General features: G+C 55.6%; 8 non-coding genes across 8 annotated transcripts; all 8 read left to right on the forward strand.

Moving 5' to 3' along the window:
• The first annotated feature begins 1,885 nt into the window (after window positions 1–1,885).
• Window positions 1,886–1,957, forward strand: TRNAE-CUC (transfer RNA glutamic acid (anticodon CUC)). Its single transcript has one exon. It is a non-coding gene; the product is annotated as a tRNA-Glu (tRNA).
• A 1,698-nt stretch (window positions 1,958–3,655) lies between these two features.
• On the forward strand, window positions 3,656–3,727 carry TRNAD-GUC (transfer RNA aspartic acid (anticodon GUC)). The gene has a single exon. It is a non-coding gene; the product is annotated as a tRNA-Asp (tRNA).
• Window positions 3,728–6,421: 2,694 nt separating this feature from the next.
• Window positions 6,422–6,493, forward strand: TRNAE-CUC (transfer RNA glutamic acid (anticodon CUC)). The gene has a single exon. It is a non-coding gene; the product is annotated as a tRNA-Glu (tRNA).
• A 1,698-nt stretch (window positions 6,494–8,191) lies between these two features.
• On the forward strand, window positions 8,192–8,263 carry TRNAD-GUC (transfer RNA aspartic acid (anticodon GUC)). The gene has a single exon. It is a non-coding gene; the product is annotated as a tRNA-Asp (tRNA).
• Window positions 8,264–10,671: 2,408 nt separating this feature from the next.
• Window positions 10,672–10,743, forward strand: TRNAE-CUC (transfer RNA glutamic acid (anticodon CUC)). Its single transcript has one exon. It is a non-coding gene; the product is annotated as a tRNA-Glu (tRNA).
• Window positions 10,744–12,441: 1,698 nt separating this feature from the next.
• TRNAD-GUC (transfer RNA aspartic acid (anticodon GUC)) lies at window positions 12,442–12,513 on the forward strand. The gene has a single exon. It is a non-coding gene; the product is annotated as a tRNA-Asp (tRNA).
• A 2,606-nt stretch (window positions 12,514–15,119) lies between these two features.
• TRNAE-CUC (transfer RNA glutamic acid (anticodon CUC)) lies at window positions 15,120–15,191 on the forward strand. Its single transcript has one exon. It is a non-coding gene; the product is annotated as a tRNA-Glu (tRNA).
• Window positions 15,192–16,889: 1,698 nt separating this feature from the next.
• TRNAD-GUC (transfer RNA aspartic acid (anticodon GUC)) lies at window positions 16,890–16,961 on the forward strand. Its single transcript has one exon. It is a non-coding gene; the product is annotated as a tRNA-Asp (tRNA).
• Window positions 16,962–18,057: the final 1,096 nt, after the last annotated feature.

Here is an 18,057-nt window from a genome sequence, read left to right on the forward strand (position 1 = left end):
CACTACCCTCCCTCTGGTGCCCTGAGAGGAGGAGCTGACCCCCGCTGGTGCCCTGAGAAGAGGCACTGACACCCCGCTGGTGCCCTGAGGAGAGGCACTGCCCTCCCTCTGGTGCCCTGAGAGGAGGAGCTGACCCCCGCTGGTGCCCTGAGAAGAGGCGCTTACCTCCTGCTGGTGCCCTGAGTAGAGGCGCTGACCTCCCGCTGGTGCCATGAGAAAAGGGACTGCCCTCCTTCAGGGGTACCTGAGAAGAGGTGCTGATTCCCCGCTAGTGCCCTGAGAAGTGGCGCTGACCTCCAGCTGGTGCCCTGAGAAGAGGCGCTGCCCTCCTGCAAGGGCCCCTGAGAAGAGGCGCTGACCTCCAGCTGGTGCCATGAGAATAGGCGCTGCCCTCCTGCAAGGGCCCCTGAGAAGAGTCGCTGACCCCCCCCGCTAGTGCCCTGAGAAGAGGCGCTGACCTCCAGCTGGTGCCCTGAGAAGAGGCGCTGACCTCCAGCTGGTGCCCTGAGAAGAGGCGCTGCCCTCCTGCAAAGGCCCCTGAGAAGAGGCGCTGACCTCCAGCTGGTGCCCTGAGAAGAGGCGCTGCCCTCCTGCAAGGGCCCCTGAGAAGAGGCGCTGACCCCCCCGCTAGTGCCCTGAGAAGAGGTGCTGACCTCCAGCTGGTGCCCTGAGAAGAGGTGCTGACCTCCCGCTGGTGCCCTGAGAAGAGGTGCTGACCTCCCGCTGGTGCCCTGAGAAGAGGCGCTGACCTCCTGCTGGTGTCCTGAGAAGAGGCACTGACCCCCCGCTGGTGCCCTGAGTAGAGGTGCTGACACCCCGCTGGGGCCCTGAGAAGAGGCACTGACCCCCCCCCCGCTGGTGCTCTGAGGAGAGGCACTGCCCTCCCTCTGGTGCTCTGAGAGGAGGAGCTGACCCCCGCTGGTGCCCTGAGAAGAGGCGCTTACCTCCTGCTGGTGCCCTGAGTAGAGGCGCTGACCTCCCGCTGGTGCCATGAGAAAAGGGACTGCCCTCCTTCAGGGGTACCTGAGAAGAGGTGCTGATCCCCGCTAGTGCCCTGAGAAGAGGCGCTGACCTCCAGCTGGTGCCCTGAGAAGAGGCGCTGACCTCCCGCTGGTGCCCTGAGAAGAGGCGCTGACCTCCAGCTGGTGCCCTGAGAAGAGGCGCTGCCCTCCTGCAAGGGCCCCTGAGAAGAGGCGCTGACCCCCCGCTAGTGCCCTGAGAAGAGGCACTGACCTCCAGCTGGTGCCCTGAGAAGAGGCGCTGCCCTCCTGCAAAGGCCCCTGAGAAGAGGCGCTGACCCCCCCGCTAGTGCCCTGAGAAGAGGCGCTGACCTCCAGCTGGTGCCCTGAGAAGAGGCGCTGCCCTCCTGCAAGGGCCCCTGAGAAGAGGCGCTGACCCCCCGCTAGTGCCCTGAGAAGAGGTGCTGACCTCCAGCTGGTGCCCTGAGAAGAGGCGCTGACCTCCCGCTGGTGCCCTGAGAAGAGGCGCTGACCTCCCGCTGGTGCCCTGAGAAGAGGAGCTGACCTAGAACAGTGACTGGTATTTTTCTGGATGGTTAATTGGTTCTTGCTGTTTTTGCTCTCCAGTTAGTTGTGTGTTATGAAGGTCCCATGCGTCTTCCAGGGATGGAAACTGTCCCGAGATCTGAGTCTATTTAACGTTCAGTAGATTGCTTTGTTGGGGGTGTGCCTGAAAGCAGTGTTTTTTTTGTGTGTCCCATGATGTTTTCCAAAGTGTAGTAAAGACTAGCTTGCCAGTGTTAGGTTGATGTGTGTGTGTTTTCCTGCTTACTTTAGTTGATGCACAAAACCCTGTGACAGCAGCACAGGCGGCCTCACCCTGGTGGTATGTCTTGGAGCAGGTGCTGCTCCAGAGCACCCAGTGCTCCCTGGTGGTCTAGTGGTTAGGATTCGGCGCTCTCACCGCCGTGGCCCGGGTTCGATTCCCGGTCAGGGAAGGGACTCTTTTTTTCTCCCCACGGTATACTTCTAGTTTTTTTTCATCCTATCTAAACACAATTTTTAAGGTTTTACATCGCAAATCTTTTATTACATACATTTCTTCTTTACTTGACCTGCCACCTGCTAATAACAACGTCACCTTTCAGGCACACAGACAAAACACTGATAGAAAACTGAATGCTGGTCATCAAAGCTTGTTCTTCACAAAGGATGGGTTACCGCTTGGAAGAAGCACTGGCAAATCCAGGAGGCCTGTTTCTAGGGGTCTCCAGCTCTATGAAGAATCCAGTTTCAAGACAACATTGAAAGGGAGAGATTCGCTTCTGGAGCTTGCTACACTATAGCTTCGGAGATGGCAGCTTGCCAAATTGTTGACAGGCTCGAGCCAATTGTCAGAATGCCAGTATTCTGCGACCCACCTAGTTTGATGGATATCTGCTGGTTGGGTGGAAGGAAGCAAAGAGGAGGTGGGGGCTTATAGTATTAACGTGAAGCCAGATAGGGAGATGGGGAAGAGCAGCATTGGAGGGGGAGAGCAACACGGGCGGGCGGGATACTGCTCACCAAGCCCGGATTTACGCAGGATGGGCGGAGTCCCTCAGTCTCTCTGTCCAGCGGGGGCTCTCTCTTTACCCGTATGGCCAGTCCGGCCCTGGTGCCGTCATGTCTCCCAAAGGGCGTCTCTAGCCCGTCACTCTGGAGTCTGTATCCTCCGGGTGAGGTCTCCTATTCTTCTAGCTAGGGGCTGGAGAGAAGGGAGGTGGTTGGTCTGGGGCGCCAGTCATAGTCGCCCTTGAGAGGCGTTTCTAAGGTAGTTTGTAAGTGTGTCTGGACAGGTTGCTCTAAGGTGCGCAAAGTGATGTCTTAGCATTTGAAAGAAGCATTGAGAAAGGCAGGTGGCCTGTTTGTTTTCCTTTGCTGGCTTTGTGCAGGGAAGGAAAGTCTCCATTGTAGGGTTTGGCGCTTTATGAAGGCCTTGAGCTGCTGTTTAGAGACAGAGTGCTGCCTAGGCGGCTGGGCACGCTGCTCACACCTCATGCCATATAGCGCCTTGTCATCCTTACATCACCGAGCCTTCGATAGCTCAGTTGGTAGAGCGGAGGACTGTAGTGGGGAAGCTGATATCCTTAGGTCGCTGGTTCAAATCCGGCTCGAAGGAATTTTGCAAAGTCTTCACTTTTTTCCTCTGCTTCACAATTCAAAGCGCCTCTTTCTCAGACACTCGCACACCTGGGCTTTTCCTGCCTCCTCTCTTCTCCTTTACAAGCCAGCTTTCTCCTTTGGCGCAGGCGGGCGGGTGGGCGGGTGGGAGGGAGCGTCTCCCTCCCCACTCCCTGTGTGCAGCCCCCGCTGCAATCCTCCAGCATCAGAGAGAGCCAGGGGCCCCTGGGCTGAAGATCCAGGCCGGGGCCGTCAGAAGCAGCCGTGGGAGCTGGTTGCTGTGACTCTGGCATCAGGTGATGCTGCTGAGAGCGCTGCTGAGAGTGTCTGCTAGGAGGTGAGAAGGATCTTGTGAGGCAGGAGTGTGTTTGTGTGTGTATTGTGTGAGGGAGTGTGTGTGTGTTTATTGAGCCTGTGGGCCCCTGTGTTGGTGTGAAGGAGTTGATAAATGGCACAAATTCGTAGCATATGAGGATGGACAGGAGGGTTTTCAGCCACATAAGGAGCGGCTCAGCGAGACCAGGTGCAGCTGTTCCTCGTTAGTATAGTGGTCAGTATCCCCGCCTGTCACGCGGGAGACCGGGGTTCAATTCCCCGACGGGGAGGATTCCATCGCATTTTTTAAAGCATGACAACTCTACCTTTATTTAGAATTTCATCTAGAATGTGGCGCTTTCCACTCATGACATCATCTGATTAACTAATGCGGTCTCATAACTTTTACGATCAATCACGGGCAATTTTTAAGTGAGACACTTTTTGCGAAGGATGTCTGCCTTTTCGTTTTAAGCTTCTGTGTACTTAATTGAAAAAAGAAACGTGCACGAAGCCTTGTTATTTACATCAAAATCAAAGGACTACATGATCAATCATATGCGTTGAAGCCTGTTGTTTTTTCAAGAGACATAAATGAAATGATGGATCGCGCTCTGAATGAGGAATTATTTTTTATGACGTTGAAGCGTTTTATTTATCTTTGTTTCGGTCTAATGTTTTAGGGCCTACAGGCACATTGTGAAAGTGAAAGTTCCACTGGCCTGCACGTGCACTCCCCACCATCCTCGTCAGAGATCTTATATTGCCTAGGTCCAGCATGAGTACCAAATTCCTTTCAGGCTATTGCAGTGTATTCTGCTACTTGTAGTTTCTAACACTCTAAACTGAGGGCGAGGGGAGCCAGCATCCAAAGCAACACCCTGGTCTGGGTGAAGCGCTCATGCTCAGATCTGGGCTTACTTGAGAGCTTTGACGAGGCCTTGGACGAGCTGCAGGCATCCCCCAGAAGGTCTGCTGCCCTCCTACAGGGGTCCCTGAGAAGAGGAGCAGACCCCCGCTGGTGCCCTGAGAAGAGGCACTGACCCCCCGCTGGTGCCCTGAGTAGAGGCGCTGACACCCCGCTGGTGCCCTGAGGAGAGGCACTACCCTCCCTCTGGTGCCCTGAGAGGAGGAGCTGACCCCCGCTGGTGCCCTGAGAAGAGGCACTGACACCCCGCTGGTGCCCTGAGGAGAGGCACTGCCCTCCCTCTGGTGCCCTGAGAGGAGGAGCTGACCCCCGCTGGTGCCCTGAGAAGAGGCGCTTACCTCCTGCTGGTGCCCTGAGTAGAGGCGCTGACCTCCCGCTGGTGCCATGAGAAAAGGGACTGCCCTCCTTCAGGGGTACCTGAGAAGAGGTGCTGATTCCCCGCTAGTGCCCTGAGAAGTGGCGCTGACCTCCAGCTGGTGCCCTGAGAAGAGGCGCTGCCCTCCTGCAAGGGCCCCTGAGAAGAGGCGCTGACCTCCAGCTGGTGCCATGAGAATAGGCGCTGCCCTCCTGCAAGGGCCCCTGAGAAGAGTCGCTGACCCCCCCGCTAGTGCCCTGAGAAGAGGCGCTGACCTCCAGCTGGTGCCCTGAGAAGAGGCGCTGACCTCCAGCTGGTGCCCTGAGAAGAGGCGCTGCCCTCCTGCAAAGGCCCCTGAGAAGAGGCGCTGACCTCCAGCTGGTGCCCTGAGAAGAGGCGCTGCCCTCCTGCAAGGGCCCCTGAGAAGAGGCGCTGACCCCCCCGCTAGTGCCCTGAGAAGAGGTGCTGACCTCCAGCTGGTGCCCTGAGAAGAGGTGCTGACCTCCCGCTGGTGCCCTGAGAAGAGGTGCTGACCTCCCGCTGGTGCCCTGAGAAGAGGCGCTGACCTCCTGCTGGTGTCCTGAGAAGAGGCACTGACCCCCCGCTGGTGCCCTGAGTAGAGGTGCTGACACCCCGCTGGGGCCCTGAGAAGAGGCACTGACCCCCCCCCGCTGGTGCTCTGAGGAGAGGCACTGCCCTCCCTCTGGTGCTCTGAGAGGAGGAGCTGACCCCCGCTGGTGCCCTGAGAAGAGGCGCTTACCTCCTGCTGGTGCCCTGAGTAGAGGCGCTGACCTCCCGCTGGTGCCATGAGAAAAGGGACTGCCCTCCTTCAGGGGTACCTGAGAAGAGGTGCTGATCCCCGCTAGTGCCCTGAGAAGAGGCGCTGACCTCCAGCTGGTGCCCTGAGAAGAGGCGCTGACCTCCCGCTGGTGCCCTGAGAAGAGGCGCTGACCTCCAGCTGGTGCCCTGAGAAGAGGCGCTGCCCTCCTGCAAGGGCCCCTGAGAAGAGGCGCTGACCCCCCGCTAGTGCCCTGAGAAGAGGCACTGACCTCCAGCTGGTGCCCTGAGAAGAGGCGCTGCCCTCCTGCAAAGGCCCCTGAGAAGAGGCGCTGACCCCCCCGCTAGTGCCCTGAGAAGAGGCGCTGACCTCCAGCTGGTGCCCTGAGAAGAGGCGCTGCCCTCCTGCAAGAGCCCCTGAGAAGAGGCGCTGACCCCCCGCTAGTGCCCTGAGAAGAGGTGCTGACCTCCAGCTGGTGCCCTGAGAAGAGGCGCTGACCTCCCGCTGGTGCCCTGAGAAGAGGCGCTGACCTCCCGCTGGTGCCCTGAGAAGAGGAGCTGACCTAGAACAGTGACTGGTATTTTTCTGGATGGTTAATTGGTTCTTGCTGTTTTTGCTCTCCAGTTAGTTGTGTGTTATGAAGGTCCCATGCGTCTTCCAGGGATGGAAACTGTCCCGAGATCTGAGTCTATTTAACGTTCAGTAGATTGCTTTGTTGGGGGTGTGCCTGAAAGCAGTGTTTTTTTTGTGTGTCCCATGATGTTTTCCAAAGTGTAGTAAAGACAAGCTTGCCAGTGTTAGGTTGATGTGTGTGTGTTTTCCTGCTTACTTTAGTTGATGCACAAAACCCTGTGACAGCAGCACAGGCGGCCTCACCCTGGTGGTATGTCTTGGAGCAGGTGCTGCTCCAGAGCACCCAGTGCTCCCTGGTGGTCTAGTGGTTAGGATTCGGCGCTCTCACCGCCGCGGCCCGGGTTCGATTCCCGGTCAGGGAAGGGACTCTTTTTTTCTCCCCACGGTATACTTCTAGTTTTTTTTCATCCTATCTAAACACATTTTTTAAGGTTCTACATCGCAAATCTTTTATTACATACATTTCTTCTTTACTTGACCTGCCACCTGCTAATAACAACGTCACCTTTCAGGCACACAGACAAAACACTGATAGAAAACTGAATGCTGGTCATCAAAGCTTGTTCTTCACAAAGGATGGGTTACCGCTTGGAAGAAGCACTGGCAAATCCAGGAGGCCTGTTTCTAGGGGTCTCCAGCTCTATGAAGAATCCAGTTTCAAGACAACATTGAAAGGGAGAGATTCGCTTCTGGAGCTTGCTACACTATAGCTTCGGAGATGGCAGCTTGCCAAATTGTTGACAGGCTCGAGCCAATTGTCAGAATGCCAGTATTCTGCGACCCACCTAGTTTGATGGATATCTGCTGGTTGGGTGGAAGGAAGCAAAGAGGAGGTGGGGACTTATAGTATTAACGTGAAGCCAGATAGGGAGATGGGGAAGAGCAGCATTGGAGGGGGAGAGCAACACGGGCGGGCGGGATACTGCTCACCAAGCCCGGATTTACGCAGGATGGGCGGAGTCCCTCAGTCTCTCTGTCCAGCGGGGGCTCTCTCTTTACCCGTATGGCCAGTCCGGCCCTGGTGCCGTCATGTCTCCCAAAGGGCGTCTCTAGCCCGTCACTCTGGAGTCTGTATCCTCCGGGTGAGGTCTCCTATTCTTCTAGCTAGGGGCTGGAGAGAAGGGAGGTGGTTGGTCTGGGGCGCCAGTCATAGTCGCCCTTGAGAGGCGTTTCTAAGGTAGTTTGTAAGTGTGTCTGGACAGGTTGCTCTAAGGTGCGCAAAGTGATGTCTTAGCATTTGAAAGAAGCATTGAGAAAGGCAGGTGGCCTGTTTGTTTTCCTTTGCTGGCTTTGTGCAGGGAAGGAAAGTCTCCATTGTAGGGTTTGGCGCTTTATGAAGGCCTTGAGCTGCTGTTTAGAGACAGAGTGCTGCCTAGGCGGCTGGGCACGCTGCTCACACCTCATGCCATATAGCGCCTTGTCATCCCTACATCACCGAGCCTTCGATAGCTCAGTTGGTAGAGCGGAGGACTGTAGTGGGGAAGCTGATATCCTTAGGTCGCTGGTTCAAATCCGGCTCGAAGGAATTTTGCAAAGTCTTCACTTTTTTCCTCTGCTTCACAATTCAAAGCGCCTCTTTCTCAGACACTCGCACACCTGGGCTTTTCCTGCCTCCTCTCTTCTCCTTTACAAGCCAGCTTTCTCCTTTGGCGCAGGCGGGCGGGTGGGCGGGTGGGAGGGAGCGTCTCCCTCCCCACTCCCTGTGTGCAGCCCCCGCTGCAATCCTCCAGCATCAGAGAGAGCCAGGGGCCCCTGGGCTGAAGATCCAGGCCGGGGCCGTCAGAAGCAGCCGTGGGAGCTGGTTGCTGTGACTCTGGCATCAGGTGATGCTGCTGAGAGCGCTGCTGAGAGTGTCTGCTAGGAGGTGAGAAGGATCTTGTGAGGCAGGAGTGTGTTTGTGTGTGTATTGTGTGAGGGAGTGTGTGTGTGTTTATTGAGCCTGTGGGCCCCTGTGTTGGTGTGAAGGAGTTGATAAATGGCACAAATTCGTAGCATATGAGGATGGACAGGAGGGTTTTCAGCCACATAAGGAGCGGCTCAGCGAGACCAGGTGCAGCTGTTCCTCGTTAGTATAGTGGTCAGTATCCCCGCCTGTCACGCGGGAGACCGGGGTTCAATTCCCCGACGGGGAGGATTCCATCGCATTTTTTAAAGCATGACAACTCTACCTTTATTTAGAATTTCATCTAGAATGTGGCGCTTTCCACTCATGACATCATCTGATTTACTAATGCGGTCTCATAACTTTTACGATCAATCACGGGCAATTTTTAAGTGGGACACTTTTTGCGAAGGATGTCTGCCTTTTCGTTTTAACCTTCTGTGTACTTAATTGAAAAAAGAAACGTGCACGAAGCCTTGTTATTTACATCAAAATCAAATGACTACATGATCAATCATATGCGTTGAAGCCTGTTGTTTTTTCAAGAGACATAAATGAAATGATGGATCGCGCTCTGAATGAGGAATTATTTTTTATGACGTTGAAGCGTTTTATTTATCTTTGTTTCGGTCTAATGTTTTAGGGCTTACAGGCACATTGTGAAAGTGAAAGTTCCACTGGCCTGCACGTGCACTCCCCACCATCCTCGTCAGAGATCTTATATTGCCTAGGTCCAGCATGAGTACCAAATTCCTTTCAGGCTATTGCAGTGTATTCTGCTACTTGTAGTTTCTAACACTCTAAACTGAGGGCAAGGGGAGCCAGCATCCAAAGCAACACCCTGGTCTGGGTGAAGCGCTCATGCTCAGATCTGGGCTTACTTGAGAGCTTTGACGAGGCCTTGGACGAGCTGCAGGCATCCCCCAGAAGGTCTGCTGCCCTCCTACAGGGGTCCCTGAGAAGAGGAGCAGACCCCCGCTGGTGCCCTGAGAAGAGGCACTGACCCCCCGCTGGTGCCCTGAGTAGAGGCGCTGACACCCCGCTGGTGCCCTGAGGAGAGGCACTGCCCTCCCTCTGGTGCCCTGAGAGGAGGAGCTGACCCCCGCTGGTGCCCTGAGAAGAGGCGCTTACCTCCTGCTGGTGCCCTGAGTAGAGGCGCTGACCTCCCGCTGGTGCCATGAGAAAAGGGACTGCCCTCCTTCAGGGGTACCTGAGAAGAGGTGCTGATTCCCCGCTAGTGCCCTGAGAAGTGGCGCTGACCTCCAGCTGGTGCCCTGAGAAGAGGCGCTGCCCTCCTGCAAGGGCCCCTGAGAAGAGGCGCTGACCTCCAGCTGGTGCCATGAGAATAGGCGCTGCCCTCCTGCAAGGGCCCCTGAGAAGAGGCGCTGACCCCCCCCGCTAGTGCCCTGAGAAGAGGCGCTGACCTCCAGCTGGTGCCCTGAGAAGAGGCGCTGACCTCCAGCTGGTGCCCTGAGAAGAGGCGCTGCCCTCCTGCAAGGGCCCCTGAGAAGAGGCGCTGACCTCCAGCTGATGCCCTGAGAAGAGGCGCTGCCCTCCTGCAAGGGCCCCTGAGAAGAGGTGCTGACCCCCCCGCTAGTGCCCTGAGAAGAGGCGCTGACCTCCAGCTGGTGCCCTGAGAAGAGGTGCTGACCTCCCGCTGGTGCCCTGAGAAGAGGTGCTGACCTCCCGCTGGTGCCCTAAGAAGAGGCGCTGACCTCCTGCTGGTGCCCTGAGAAGAGGCACTGACCCCCCGCTGGTGCCCTGAGTAGAGGTGCTAACACCCCGCTGGGGCCCTGAGAAGAGGCACTGACCCCCCCCCCCCGCTGGTGCTCTGAGGAGAGGCACTGCCCTCCCTCTGGTGCTCTGAGAGGAGGAGCTGACCCCCGCTGGTGCCCTGAGAAGAGGCGCTTATCTCCTGCTGGTGCCCTGAGTAGAGGCGCTGACCTCCCGCTGGTGCCATGAGAAAAGGGACTGCCCTCCTTCAGGGGTACCTGAGAAGAGGTGCTGATCCCCGCTAGTGCCCTGAGAAGAGGCGCTGACCTCCAGCTGGTGCCCTGAGAAGAGGCGCTGACCTCCCGCTGGTGCCCTGAGAAGAGGCGCTGACCTCCAGCTGGTGCCCTGAGAAGAGGCGCTGCCCTCCTGCAAGGGCCCCTGAGAAGAGGCGCTGACCCCCCGCTAGTGCAATGAGAAGAGGTGCTGACCTCCAGCTGGTGCCCTGAGAAGAGGCACTGACCTCCCGCTGGTGCCCTGAGAAGAGGCGCTGACCTCCCGCTGGTGCCCTGAGAAGAGGAGCTGACCTAGAACAGTGACTGGTATTTTTCTGGATGGTTAATTGGTTCTTGCTGTTTTTGCTCTCCAGTTAGTTGTGTGTTATGAAGGTCCCATGCGTCTTCCAGGGATGGAAACTGTCCCGAGATCTGAGTCTATTTAACGTTCAGTAGATTGCTTTGTTGGGGGTGTGCCTGAAAGCAGTGTTTTTTTTGTGTGTCCCATGATGTTTTCCAAAGTGTAGTAAAGACTAGCTTGCCAGTGTTAGGTTGATGTGTGTGTGTTTTCCTGCTTACTTTAGTTGATGCACAAAACCCTGTGACAGCAGCACAGGCGGCCTCACCCTGGTGGTATGTCTTGGAGCAGGTGCTGCTCCAGAGCACCCAGTGCTCCCTGGTGGTCTAGTGGTTAGGATTCGGCGCTCTCACCGCCGTGGCCCGGGTTCGATTCCCGGTCAGGGAAGGGACTCTTTTTTTCTCCCCACGGTATACTTCTAGTTTTTTTTCATCCTATCTAAACACATTTTTTAAGGTTCTACATCGCAAATCTTTTATTACATACATTTCTTCTTTACTTGACCTGCCACCTGCTAATAACAACGTCACCTTTCAGGCACACAGACAAAACACTGATAGAAAACTGAATGCTGGTCATCAAAGCTTGTTCTTCACAAAGGATGGGTTACCGCTTGGAAGAAGCACTGGCAAATCCAGGAGGCCTGTTTCTAGGGGTCTCCAGCTCTATGAAGAATCCAGTTTCAAGACAACATTGAAAGGGAGAGATTCGCTTCTGGAGCTTGCTACACTATAGCTTCGGAGATGGCAGCTTGCCAAATTGTTGACAGGCTCGAGCCAATTGTCAGAATGCCAGTATTCTGCGACCCACCTAGTTTGATGGATATCTGCTGGTTGGGTGGAAGGAAGCAAAGAGGAGGTGGGGACTTATAGTATTAACGTGAAGCCAGATAGGGAGATGGGGAAGAGCAGCATTGGAGGGGGAGAGCAACACGGGCGGGCGGGATACTGCTCACCAAGCCCGGATTTACGCAGGATGGGCGGAGTCCCTCAGTCTCTCTGTCCAGCGGGGGCTCTCTCTTTACCCGTATGGCCAGTCCGGCCCTGGTGCCGTCATGTCTCCCAAAGGGCGTCTCTAGCCCGTCACTCTGGAGTCTGTATCCTCCGGGTGAGGTCTCCTATTCTTCTAGCTAGGGGCTGGAGAGAAGGGAGGTGGTTGGTCTGGGGCGCCAGTCATAGTCGCCCTTGAGAGGCGTTTCTAAGGTAGTTTGTAAGTGTGTCTGGACAGGTTGCTCTAAGGTGCGCAAAGTGATGTCTTAGCATTTGAAAGAAGCATTGAGAAAGGCAGGTGGCCTGTTTGTTTTCCTTTGCTGGCTTTGTGCAGGGAAGGAAAGTCTCCATTGTAGGGTTTGGCGCTTTATGAAGGCCTTGAGCTGCTGTTTAGAGACAGAGTGCTGCCTAGGCGGCTGGGCACGCTGCTCACACCTCATGCCATATAGCGCCTTGTCATCCCTACATCACCGAGCCTTCGATAGCTCAGTTGGTAGAGCGGAGGACTGTAGTGGGGAAGCTGATATCCTTAGGTCGCTGGTTCAAATCCGGCTCGAAGGAATTTTGCAAAGTCTTCACTTTTTTCCTCTGCTTCACAATTCAAAGCGCCTCTTTCTCAGACACTCGCACACCTGGGCTTTTCCTGCCTCCTCTCTTCTCCTTTACAAGCCAGCTTTCTCCTTTGGCGCAGGCGGGCGGGTGGGCGGGTGGGAGGGAGCGTCTCCCTCCCCACTCCCTGTGTGCAGCCCCCGCTGCAATCCTCCAGCATCAGAGAGAGCCAGGGGCCCCTGGGCTGAAGATCCAGGCCGGGGCCGTCAGAAGCAGCCGTGGGAGCTGGTTGCTGTGACTCTGGCATCAGGTGATGCTGCTGAGAGCGCTGCTGAGAGTGTCTGCTAGGAGGTGAGAAGGATCTTGTGAGGCAGGAGTGTGTTTGTGTGTGTATTGTGTGAGGGAGTGTGTGTGTGTTTATTGAGCCTGTGGGCCCCTGTGTTGGTGTGAAGGAGTTGATAAATGGCACAAATTCGTAGCATATGAGGATGGACAGGAGGGTTTTCAGCCACATAAGGAGCGGCTCAGCGAGACCAGGTGCAGCTGTTCCTCGTTAGTATAGTGGTCAGTATCCCCGCCTGTCACGCGGGAGACCGGGGTTCAATTCCCCGACGGGGAGGATTCCATCGCATTTTTTAAAGCATGACAACTCTACCTTTATTTAGAATTTCATCTAGAATGTGGCGCTTTCCACTCATGACATCATCTGATTTACTAATGCGGTCTCATAACTTTTACGATCAATCACGGGCAATTTTTAAGTGGGACACTTTTTGCGAAGGATGTCTGCCTTTTCGTTTTAACCTTCTGTGTACTTAATTGAAAAAAGAAACGTGCACGAAGCCTTGTTATTTACATCAAAATCAAATGACTACATGATCAATCATATGCGTTGAAGCCTGTTGTTTTTTCAAGAGACATAAATGAAATGATGGATCGCGCTCTGAATGAGGAATTATTTTTTATGACGTTGAAGCGTTTTATTTATCTTTGTTTCGGTCTAATGTTTTAGGGCTTACAGGCACATTGTGAAAGTGAAAGTTCCACTGGCCTGCACGTGCACTCCCCACCATCCTCGTCAGAGATCTTATATTGCCTAGGTCCAGCATGAGTACCAAATTCCTTTCAGGCTATTGCAGTGTATTCTGCTACTTGTAGTTTCTAACACTCTAAACTGAGGGCGAGGGGAGCCAGCATCCAAAGCAACACCCTGGTCTGGGTGAAGCGCTCATGCTCAGATCTGGGCTTACTTGAGAGCTTTGACGAGGCCTTGGACGAGCTGCAGGCATCCCCCAGAAGGTCTGCTGCCCTCCTACAGGGGTCCCTGAGAAGAGGAGCAGACCCCCGCTGGTGCCCTGAGAAGAGGCACTGACCCCCCGCTGGTGCCCTGAGTAGAGGCGCTGACACCCCGCTGGTGCCCTGAGGAGAGGCACTGCCCTCCCTCTGGTGCCCTGAGAGGAGGAGCTGACCCCCGCTGATGCCCTGAGAAGAGGCGCTTACCTCCTGCTGGTGCCCTGAGTAGAGGCGCTGACCTCCCGCTGGTGCCATGAGAAAAGGGACTGCCCTCCTTCAGGGGTACCTGAGAAGAGGTGCTGATTCCCCGCTAGTGCCCTGAGAAGTGGCGCTGACCTCCAGCTGGTGCCCTGAGAAGAGGCGCTGCCCTCCTGCAAGGGCCCCTGAGAAGAGGCGCTGACCTCCAGCTGGTGCCATGAGAATAGGCGCTGCCCTCCTGCAAGGGCCCCTGAGAAGAGGCGCTGACCCCCCCCGCTAGTGCCCTGAGAAGAGGCGCTGACCTCCAGCTGGTGCCCTGAGAAGAGGCGCTGACCTCCAGCTGGTGCCCTGAGAAGAGGCGCTGCCCTCCTGCAAGGGCCCCTGAGAAGAGGCGCTGACCTCCAGCTGATGCCCTGAGAAGAGGCGCTGCCCTCCTGCAAGGGCCCCTGAGAAGAGGTGCTGACCCCCCCGCTAGTGCCCTGAGAAGAGGCGCTGACCTCCAGCTGGTGCCCTGAGAAGAGGTGCTGACCTCCCGCTGGTGCCCTGAGAAGAGGTGCTGACCTCCCGCTGGTGCCCTAAGAAGAGGCGCTGACCTCCTGCTGGTGCCCTGAGAAGAGGCACTGACCCCCCGCTGGTGCCCTGAGTAGAGGTGCTGACACCCCGCTGGGGCCCTGAGAAGAGGCACTGACCCCCCCCCCCCCCCGCTGGTGCTCTGAGGAGAGGCACTGCCCTCCCTCTGGTGCTCTGAGAGGAGGAGCTGACCCCCGCTGGTGCCCTGAGAAGAGGCGCTTATCTCCTGCTGGTGCCCTGAGTAGAGGCGCTGACCTCCCGCTGGTGCCATGAGAAAAGGGACTGCCCTCCTTCAGGGGTACCTGAGAAGAGGTGCTGATCCCCGCTAGTGCCCTGAGAAGAGGCGCTGACCTCCAGCTGGTGCCCTGAGAAGAGGCGCTGACCTCCCGCTGGTGCCCTGAGAAGAGGCGCTGACCTCCAGCTGGTGCCCTGAGAAGAGGCGCTGCCCTCCTGCAAGGGCCCCTGAGAAGAGGCGCTGACCCCCCGCTAGTGCCCTGAGAAGAGGCACTGACCTCCAGCTGGTGCCCTGAGAAGAGGCGCTGCCCTCCTGCAAAGGCCCCTGAGAAGAGGCGCTGACCCCCCCGCTAGTGCCCTGAGAAGAGGCGCTGACCTCCAGCTGGTGCCCTGAGAAGAGGCGCTGCCCTCCTGCAAGGGCCCCTGAGAAGAGGCGCTGACCCCCCGCTAGTGCCCTGAGAAGAGGTGCTGACCTCCAGCTGGTGCCCTGAGAAGAGGCGCTGACCTCCCGCTGGTGCCCTGAGAAGAGGCGCTGACCTCCCGCTGGTGCCCTGAGAAGAGGAGCTGACCTAGAACAGTGACTGGTATTTTTCTGGATGGTTAATTGGTTCTTGCTGTTTTTGCTCTCCAGTTAGTTGTGTGTTATGAAGGTCCCATGCGTCTTCCAGGGATGGAAACTGTCCCGAGATCTGAGTCTATTTAACGTTCAGTAGATTGCTTTGTTGGGGGTGTGCCTGAAAGCAGTGTTTTTTTTGTGTGTCCCATGATGTTTTCCAAAGTGTAGTAAAGACTAGCTTGCCAGTGTTAGGTTGATGTGTGTGTGTTTTCCTGCTTACTTTAGTTGATGCACAAAACCCTGTGACAGCAGCACAGGCGGCCTCACCCTGGTGGTATGTCTTGGAGCAGGTGCTGCTCCAGAGCACCCAGTGCTCCCTGGTGGTCTAGTGGTTAGGATTCGGCGCTCTCACCGCCGTGGCCCGGGTTCGATTCCCGGTCAGGGAAGGGACTCTTTTTTTCTCCCCACGGTATACTTCTAGTTTTTTTTCATCCTATCTAAACACATTTTTTAAGGTTCTACATCGCAAATCTTTTATTACATACATTTCTTCTTTACTTGACCTGCCACCTGCTAATAACAACGTCACCTTTCAGGCACACAGACAAAACACTGATAGAAAACTGAATGCTGGTCATCAAAGCTTGTTCTTCACAAAGGATGGGTTACCGCTTGGAAGAAGCACTGGCAAATCCAGGAGGCCTGTTTCTAGGGGTCTCCAGCTCTATGAAGAATCCAGTTTCAAGACAACATTGAAAGGGAGAGATTCGCTTCTGGAGCTTGCTACACTATAGCTTCGGAGATGGCAGCTTGCCAAATTGTTGACAGGCTCGAGCCAATTGTCAGAATGCCAGTATTCTGCGACCCACCTAGTTTGATGGATATCTGCTGGTTGGGTGGAAGGAAGCAAAGAGGAGGTGGGGGCTTATAGTATTAACGTGAAGCCAGATAGGGAGATGGGGAAGAGCAGCATTGGAGGGGGAGAGCAACACGGGCGGGCGGGATACTGCTCACCAAGCCCGGATTTACGCAGGATGGGCGGAGTCCCTCAGTCTCTCTGTCCAGCGGGGGCTCTCTCTTTACCCGTATGGCCAGTCCGGCCCTGGTGCCGTCATGTCTCCCAAAGGGCGTCTCTAGCCCGTCACTCTGGAGTCTGTATCCTCCGGGTGAGGTCTCCTATTCTTCTAGCTAGGGGCTGGAGAGAAGGGAGGTGGTTGGTCTGGGGCGCCAGTCATAGTCGCCCTTGAGAGGCGTTTCTAAGGTAGTTTGTAAGTGTGTCTGGACAGGTTGCTCTAAGGTGCGCAAAGTGATGTCTTAGCATTTGAAAGAAGCATTGAGAAAGGCAGGTGGCCTGTTTGTTTTCCTTTGCTGGCTTTGTGCAGGGAAGGAAAGTCTCCATTGTAGGGTTTGGCGCTTTATGAAGGCCTTGAGCTGCTGTTTAGAGACAGAGTGCTGCCTAGGCGGCTGGGCACGCTGCTCACACCTCATGCCATATAGCGCCTTGTCATCCCTACATCACCGAGCCTTCGATAGCTCAGTTGGTAGAGCGGAGGACTGTAGTGGGGAAGCTGATATCCTTAGGTCGCTGGTTCAAATCCGGCTCGAAGGAATTTTGCAAAGTCTTCACTTTTTTCCTCTGCTTCACAATTCAAAGCGCCTCTTTCTCAGACACTCGCACACCTGGGCTTTTCCTGCCTCCTCTCTTCTCCTTTACAAGCCAGCTTTCTCCTTTGGCGCAGGCGGGCGGGTGGGCGGGTGGGAGGGAGCGTCTCCCTCCCCACTCCCTGTGTGCAGCCCCCGCTGCAATCCTCCAGCATCAGAGAGAGCCAGGGGCCCCTGGGCTGAAGATCCAGGCCGGGGCCGTCAGAAGCAGCCGTGGGAGCTGGTTGCTGTGACTCTGGCATCAGGTGATGCTGCTGAGAGCGCTGCTGAGAGTGTCTGCTAGGAGGTGAGAAGGATCTTGTGAGGCAGGAGTGTGTTTGTGTGTGTATTGTGTGAGGGAGTGTGTGTGTGTTTATTGAGCCTGTGGGCCCCTGTGTTGGTGTGAAGGAGTTGATAAATGGCACAAATTCGTAGCATATGAGGATGGACAGGAGGGTTTTCAGCCACATAAGGAGCGGCTCAGCGAGACCAGGTGCAGCTGTTCCTCGTTAGTATAGTGGTCAGTATCCCCGCCTGTCACGCGGGAGACCGGGGTTCAATTCCCCGACGGGGAGGATTCCATCGCATTTTTTAAAGCATGACAACTCTACCTTTATTTAGAATTTCATCTAGAATGTGGCGCTTTCCACTCATGACATCATCTGATTTACTAATGCGGTCTCATAACTTTTACGATCAATCACGGGCAATTTTTAAGTGGGACACTTTTTGCGAAGGATGTCTGCCTTTTCGTTTTAACCTTCTGTGTACTTAATTGAAAAAAGAAACGTGCACGAAGCCTTGTTATTTACATCAAAATCAAATGACTACATGATCAATCATATGCGTTGAAGCCTGTTGTTTTTTCAAGAGACATAAATGAAATGATGGATCGCGCTCTGAATGAGGAATTATTTTTTATGACGTTGAAGCGTTTTATTTATCTTTGTTTCGGTCTAATGTTTTAGGGCTTACAGGCACATTGTGAAAGTGAAAGTTCCACTGGCCTGCACGTGCACTCCCCACCATCCTCGTCAGAGATCTTATATTGCCTAGGTCCAGCATGAGTACCAAATTCCTTTCAGGCTATTGCAGTGTATTCTGCTACTTGTAGTTTCTAACACTCTAAACTGAGGGCAAGGGGAGCCAGCATCCAAAGCAACACCCTGGTCTGGGTGAAGCGCTCATGCTCAGATCTGGGCTTACTTGAGAGCTTTGACGAGGCCTTGGACGAGCTGCAGGCATCCCCCAGAAGGTCTGCTGCCCTCCTACAGGGGTCCCTGAGAAGAGGAGCAGACCCCCGCTGGTGCCCTGAGAAGAGGCACTGACCCCCCGCTGGTGCCCTGAGTAGAGGCGCTGACACCCCGCTGGTGCCCTGAGGAGAGGCACTGCCCTCCCTCTGGTGCCCTGAGAGGAGGAGCTGACCCCCGCTGGTGCCCTGAGAAGAGGCGCTTACCTCCTGCTGGTGCCCTGAGTAGAGGCGCTGACCTCCCGCTGGTGCCATGAGAAAAGGGACTGCCCTCCTTCAGGGGTACCTGAGAAGAGGTGCTGATTCCCCGCTAGTGCCCTGAGAAGTGGCGCTGACCTCCAGCTGGTGCCCTGAGAAGAGGCGCTGCCCTCCTGCAAGGGCCCCTGAGAAGAGGCGCTGACCTCCAGCTGGTGCCATGAGAA

Source organism: Triturus cristatus, chromosome 4_1 (assembly GCF_964204655.1).
Source record: "Triturus cristatus chromosome 4_1, aTriCri1.1, whole genome shotgun sequence".
Taxonomy (NCBI): domain Eukaryota; kingdom Metazoa; phylum Chordata; class Amphibia; order Caudata; family Salamandridae; genus Triturus; species Triturus cristatus.